Consider the following 7516-nt stretch of genomic DNA (forward strand, 5'->3'; position numbering starts at 1 on the left):
CTACGTATTGTTCTATAACAATGTTCTGAATTAAAATCTCAGTTGTCCTAACTTGTATGATAAAAGGGTCAAACGGAACCTTTCAAGAATTACTGTGGCTGGAAATGCTTGGAGGAAATTACATTTTCCCCCTGACACTGGTGTGATAGCTGAAAAGCTACTGGCAAAATAGCACTGCTCTCTTGAAGCCTTTCAGTTGAGCTCTCTTGGAAGAGTTTTTAAAGATCCTTCCTGTGCTTAGGTCTGTTATAAATTTGATAAACTCATTTTGTGAAGGAGGTTGTAGACGTCCAAGGAAGGGGGTGGGAGGGAAATACCTTTTGCTTACTGCTACTAGGACAGTTTAATTCTGAACCAAGGGAAATAAGGCTTAACAACAAATGGTATGTTGCTGTCAACTATGTGAAGCAGTTCAAGAAAAAAGGTCACCCCAGTGTAGGGACACAGACCAACAGGAGGATCTCCCTCCATCTGAATGATGGGATGGTAATGACTCATTAGTTTGTCTGATGGGAGTCTGAATTTGTGTGGTATCTGATAGCATCCATCTTTCAGTTCTTTGTCTGTTGTGATGAGGAAAAAATCCTGTGCTGCTGTATCCAGCTCTGTTCCTCCTGATAAATAAGCTGCATATCTTTAAAAGCCATCTATTATCCTCTGTTTGTCAGTTTTATAAACTGGAAAAGATCAGTGGGCAGAGGGGGGTGGTTGCTGCTGGCGCTGTGTGCAGGGCTGGGCAGCCCTGGGGAGGCTTCAGGCTGTCCGGCCGAGTGGGGGGACACCCCACCGGGTACAGTACATCCCTGCTGCTGCCTCACACCTGCAGCTCCTGCCCCGAACCCCTGTGTGGCCCCAGGCGTGAGGGGACATCTGCCCAGCGCTGTGATGTTCTCTGGGACTGGACAGCTGCTGGAGCTGACGATTTAGACCAATGTGGACTGTTGAACAGTGATTTCTTCTGCCGGGCTGTAAGTGGTGCCCTGAAGAGCTGCTCTCCTGGTACCCACCACCTCAAGGGCCAGCACCTTGGCAGAGCTCCTCCTCTGCACCCGCAGCTCCCTTGTTCCATCATACCGACACTTTTTAAACGTTGACAGCTGCAGTGCTTTTGAGTCCACGAGTTGGCCCTGCTGCAAACACCCAAACTAGCAGATGTAGCTTAGCACCAAGTCCCCACTTCCCTCCACCCCTTCCTTAGCAGACTTGCAGAAAGCGCTGGGCATGGGGTGCCCACCATCCAGGCACATGCAGGCAGGAGAACGAGCACAGCCATCTAGAGCTGACCTCCCTCAGCCTCGGCACCCAGCAGCACTTTCTGAAACACGCATGCACACAGGAATGAGGCCGTGAAGCCGTGTTGGGGCTCTGCTGAGCAGAGTCATCCTGTTCTCTGACATGTGAGCGCTCCTCTCACTTCCACCATCAGTAATACTTGCAGGTGTGTTTCTTGTTGTGCTACCTGATATTTTCTTTTGCCCTCTTATTTAACGTAGTCCTAGTTCTTGCAGAAGCCTTTCTCATAATTTCCAGCAAAATCATGAGGAGAAATTATTTTCCAAACTCCAGTTTGTTAACCTGAAAGATAAAAAGTAAACCAGCTGGGATTAACCCAAGCGACATGAATTTGGCTGAATCACAGCACTGAATTTCTCTCCTGGATGTTTGGAGAGTTCTTTGAACATTGCAAATTAGCATGTCACTCAGGCTGATACTAGCAATAGGGAATGAGTGACTTTCATATTTGAAAGTTGTGTAGTAAATCTAATTTTCATGCCAAAGCTTAGCGTGTACTGAAACACTTCAAGCTGACATATAGATGCTGTAGCTACAATGTAAATGCGTGGAGAGTCTCAGCATTTCATGGCCCTGATATATAAATATTACAGGGTTAAAACCAGCAAGTTGTAAGCAGGATGGTATGGCTACCTCTTGTGAATAATTAGTACAACATAAACCAAAACACTGCCATCTCACAGACCATGATTATGGTCAGTCAGCACCTGACAAATAATTGATTTGGTAATTTTGATTTTTTTCCTCATATTTTACTGGGAGGCTGCAGACAGAGTGAAGCACATCCAGATTATACTCTCATCTCCACGGATCAGTGTGCGGCCCTGGGGGCGGTGTGAGAGCAGGAGCTGTGTGGTTCAGCAGCGATCAGCTCAAGTGGCACAGTGATGTCCTACCAAATTCATGAGGATCCAAAATGGCCAGAAGCAAGGGTTTGTTAATCAGTTTTGTGTGCTCTATGAAGTGTGTAGGTGGTGAATCTTCATGGGAATGTTTCAAGGAAAAGCCCTAGGCTAAGCCTCATTTTGTAAGCTCTGAAAGAAGGCCGTGGAATGCGGTTCTGGAGCACTGTTGGTCCAGTATATTTGTGTCCGTGTCCAAAATAATTTAACAGGGATTCTGCAGTCCTCATGTTGCTGGCTGTTCAGAGATTTACCATATCTAAGTCATATTAATCGAGTCACTGGTGTTTTAGCAAACAAAAAGCATAGCAATCAGGAGGTAACTGGAACCTCTCTCCTCTCCCAGAATGGGCTGCCTGTGAGTGAGAGTTCCAGAATACTGTGATTTTTACAAAGACAACTGGGGCAAACACCTATAGTTTCAAACTACACGCTGTTTTTCCATGAAGCAACTGTAATGACTGTGACTCAGGTTACAGAGCTAGTTGTAAGCAGACCTGCAATGGAAAACACATGGCAGAGGGTTCCTGTGAAGGATCCCAGCAGGTGATAACAGCTTGGCTGTGAGCTGCGTGCAGGACGATTCTGTGCTGTGGTGAATTGTCCATGGTAAACTACTCTAGTTTGGTCCATAACAACAAAAAGTACTAAAGGAATAAAAAGATCCCCGGTCTGAGCGTTGCAGCTCCCTGCAGTAAGTCAGCCAGCAGTCCCCTCGCTTCTGGGACGTGGAAGGAGCCCCACGAGTGGCCGAGGCAGCCCGTGGGAGTGCGATGGCAATCAGAAGGCAGGGTAGCTTTTTTTTGGAGTTTTGAAAGCAACTTTGAAACTAATTTTGTAGATTAATATGAATCTGGTTGAAGTAAAACACTGTTGTTTTGTTTGTTCTGTAGGAGCAAGAAAAAGACTCTCTGTACCATTTAATGTCCTCCACGTTCAGTGATAATATCTCTATCACTTCCTTCCATTTTAAGACAGACAGGTGTGTAGACACATAGTAGAAGCTTCAGAAGTTAGACTCCCTCTTTCATTTGAAATTGGTATTTGCAGATCAGGTAAGACAAGACTTTAGACAAGAAAAATGAAACAGTGCTGAGAACTCTACAATTTCTTACCTACACTTCCAAGTCCAAGTGGGGGGTTTTGATAAAGGAACAGATCTTTGAAACAAGCCAATGGACAGTAGAACAGAGGTGGCACTTGAGAGAGGACTCAGGACACTTGGAGAGGGAAATAATTACCGGTTTGCCTCTAAAGCACTGTAACATTCAAAGCAGCAAAAGAATCATCAAAGACAAATACCTTATAGAAACAGAGAGTGCAGGAATCAGCTGGTAGGAATTTTTGGGAGAGGTAGTGAGAAAAAACAGGAATAGAAGGTATGAGAGAGATTTTATCCATGAGCCACCTCCTGCTGGACATGATTTGTGGCATTTGTTAAACCAAATGATATAACTTTTTATTATGAAAAGTTAGTTTTATTCACATATTCCAATTTTTACGCTACATTCCTACCCCTTCAAATTTAGAAGTAAAACGAATTATGCATTATGTGTTACAAGCAGTTTGTTTATGCTGTATAAAAGAAACGGGTCAAATGGATACCTTAGGTAAAATGCTTCTTAGCACTAGTATTTTTGAAACAAAGGTGTAATTAGGGTTTAGATTAAAGTCTGACTGTTCTGAAAACCATGGAAGAACTTTATGCAAGAAAGCAAATAACACGTAACAAAACCACCCTCTTCCCTGCCATATCCCCACAGGAGGATTTAAATCTTTCCAGAAATTGAATAAACAATACTCCGGGGATACTCAGGAATGCTTATAGTGGTTAGTTTTTAACAGGATACAATAAAGCATTGTATAGGGATAGGATTCTTGCAGAGTTAAAGGACATGAAAGTAAAAAGGGCTGAATCAGGGGGAGGCAGAATTAAGTATACAACAAGCACATTTAAACCCCTTGGTTATGCTGTACCTTCCCGATGCAAAACACCCAATTTACTGGACCCTCACCCCGGTGGTACCAGAAATTCTTTGTTACCAGAGCAACAAAACTCTATATGCTAGCTGTGGTAAGCCTATGATCAAAGAGACTATCCAATTTCCACCCCCTGCGTGCAGGCTGCCAATTTCAATATTTACTACCCCTTGAACTGGCCAGCCAGGAACGCAGCAGCAGAAAGAAGCATGCACCACGGACGTACTGCCACTGGCCTGGTACATGCTCTGTTTTCCGGAATAGGTACAAGTGAATTGAATGTGCCGTGGCTACGTTAGTAGAAAAAAAATCACAATGTGCTTTAAAAAAACAACAATAAACAAACAAAAAACACACTCCCCCAAAAAAAAAACCCCACACAAACAAACATAAAAACAAAACACCAAACCCCAACATTTACAATTATGCTGCAGTCAGCATATTGCTTGAATAATGCCTCAGATTTGTCCTTGCTATAAGCCTACCAATTGAGATATATTGTTTCATTATAGATTAGAAGTCCATGAAGCCATTAAGTACTAATTTCCTCTAAAATGCTGTTGTTCTCTTAAGTGCCTCTATCATTAGCCATTTTCTCCCCATAGCCAGACTGTCTTTGAAATGCGGTGACAAATTGAGTTAATGGGAGAAAACTGTTTCTTCTATTTTTACTTCTGTTGTCTTTCGTGCTCTTCCTTCAGGAGGTAGGAGAACTTCAGGTGTGCCCTGCTAAATGCAAACACTTTCTTTCACAAGTCAGCTAGTTCAGAAGAGACACATACCTCTTCATCACCGACAAATATTTGAGACAAGCTTTTTTCTTCGTATTTTGCTGATTAGTAGAATGTAATAGTCAGAAATATGCTAGAAAAAATCATCATCTTTGTAAAGGGAATATTTTTTTTTCTTGTCAGTCATATCAGAAATAAGATGTTTGGCTGTAGCCAGAACAGATTGCAAAGCCCACTGTGAGTTTGATGTGCTTGAACCCTGCAAACCCACTGATTGCTAGAGCACCCATGTCAGAGGTGCCCTGGAGTGAAAATCTTCTTCATATTCTACCTTAAGGTCCAGCACAGCTCCCAGCCAGAGAAACCTGGCTGGAAATTGGGCGGTTATGGAAACACTTTAAGATCCTATCACAACTGGTGGCCTCAAGAGGCCACTCAAGGGCCTGGGGTCCTTTTGCACCTGCACAGAAACTCTTGGCTGCATGTTGGCTCCACATTGCTTTTACTTGCTGGAGAGCAGAGAACATGTAAACTCTACATACGGCAAATACATAAAATAAGGAGGATACTGCATATTCTTAGACAGAATATTGATGTCCAACTTATTTTTTTAATCCATGTTGTATTTTGCTTTAAACACACACTTCATGAAGTCCAATCTCAATAGTATCATAATAGGACTACAAACTCAATACAATTTAATTTATCCCTTATTAACAGTATTACCCAGAAAAACTTGGTGGTTGTTTTGTAGGTGTTTCTTAAGGCACTCCTAATAAGATGCCCTTCTGTTTCCTAATTATCATTTACAACTAGAAAAAATATCATCAATTTAATACATGCTACAACTCCCTTACCTAGCCTGGCTTAGCACTGAGAATAAGCTACTCTTCCCCATGCTACATACACAGATGTGTTCAGATTTGCTCCCAGCTTTCTGCTCTCAGGATTCAAGCTATCAGTTTCTCTTCATCTTTCTAAGTCCATGCTGCTTTTTGCTGCCGTTTTAGGTTTCTTTCCAATTTATTAACATCTTTGTCATAGCACTGTGTCCAGAACCCAACAGTAATCCAGCTGAGGGCCAATGACCACTGGACATGTGTTGCAGCAATGTCATTGCTGTGCGGAGTTTCTTCTAATTGCAGCTCTCGTGGCAGGAGATTCACATTCAGTTTATAAACAGCTCAAATCATGTAATTAAACTTTAAAGGAATCATGGTACTTGGCTCTTACCTATGGGTTTGAGAGAATCTTAGAACCGCAGGTGAGGGAGGCAGAAAACTCAGTGGGAACCACTGCCCACCTCTAGTGTTTTCTTGCTGTTTTCCTTAATATTTCAACACCCCCCTTGAATTTAACATTTTACTTCTGGCTTTCAGTCTTTTTCAGAGTGCTACAAGAAGTACTTCGTAAGCATAGGCTTGTTCAAACACATTTTTCTTTTCATTTTATCCTTCCTCTGAACAAAAAAAACCCAACCAAACCTCTCTAGGTTTTAAATAAATAGCTGTTAGAGGAAGAAGTAAAGACGTGTCCTTCTAGCTTGCTATGGAATATACTGAGCTTAGAATTACTCCTCACAGAATTTTATTGACCCTTAATGTTTTGGTAAAAACACCATTAACAATGACTTTCCCTTTTTGGCTCTTCAACTTCTGCAGCGGTGAATTGTTGTGGTGCCTGCTGCAAGGAGCTGCTCGGTGCTGTGGTTAGCAGGAAAGCTTGAGAAGCTGAAGTCTTTTAGAAAGTTCATAATAGATAGTTGACACATTTTTGCTTGTTGTCAGCTAGTGCTCTCGTAAGACCAGAGACAGCAGGAGTGAAGTAGGAGGAAACAATACATCTGCAGACACTGGCAGACGGCATTGCTTGCCAAATTTGGCCACAGTTCCTTTAGATAAATAATTTCTCAGTGACGTGCTGTGTTGAAATTATATAAACAGCAAAAATTACTAAGACCTGGGCCCCAGGGTCTTGTGGGTTTCAAGACTTTCTGCAATCAATATTCTGACATCTGCAAATATTTTTCTCTAACAGCTGATGCCAGGAACAGAACAGCATTACCATCACTTTCTATATATTCAAGATTTTGAAGATATTGAAGTAATGTCCCTTCAGCCCCCTCTCTGGTCAGGACTTTTGCACTATCACAACCGCCGGCTCATACGAGAACACTTACACAAAAGTTACCAAAGCAGCAGTCTGTTCTCAGAAGGGCTTGTAGCCTTCTATAGCAACAACTCCATCAGCATTTCAAGAAATGTACATGGAAAAAACACTGTATTAAGTTTCAGTCTCCAGAATTACCACAGGGTTTAGAGTAACTTCTGCTGAACATAACGTAACTTACTTTGCAAATGGAATGTACAGGGTTAGAGGTTATTAAGGTTGTTTTTCATACTTAGAACCAACTGATTGTCTGATCCTAACTTCCTTGATAATAAAGATACTTCCACTATGACAGTCAGATACACTAGAGCTACCTGAAAAATGTTTCATATCACTGAGGAATTTATGCAGGAAACAAATGTGCATAATTCTTCCTGAACAGTAACATCGCACAGGAAAACCTCACCTGTCTAGAGATGCTTCTATAAAAGTCAGTCAATC

Source organism: Patagioenas fasciata, chromosome 6 (genome assembly GCF_037038585.1).
Source record: "Patagioenas fasciata isolate bPatFas1 chromosome 6, bPatFas1.hap1, whole genome shotgun sequence".
In the NCBI taxonomy this organism is placed as follows: domain Eukaryota; kingdom Metazoa; phylum Chordata; class Aves; order Columbiformes; family Columbidae; genus Patagioenas; species Patagioenas fasciata.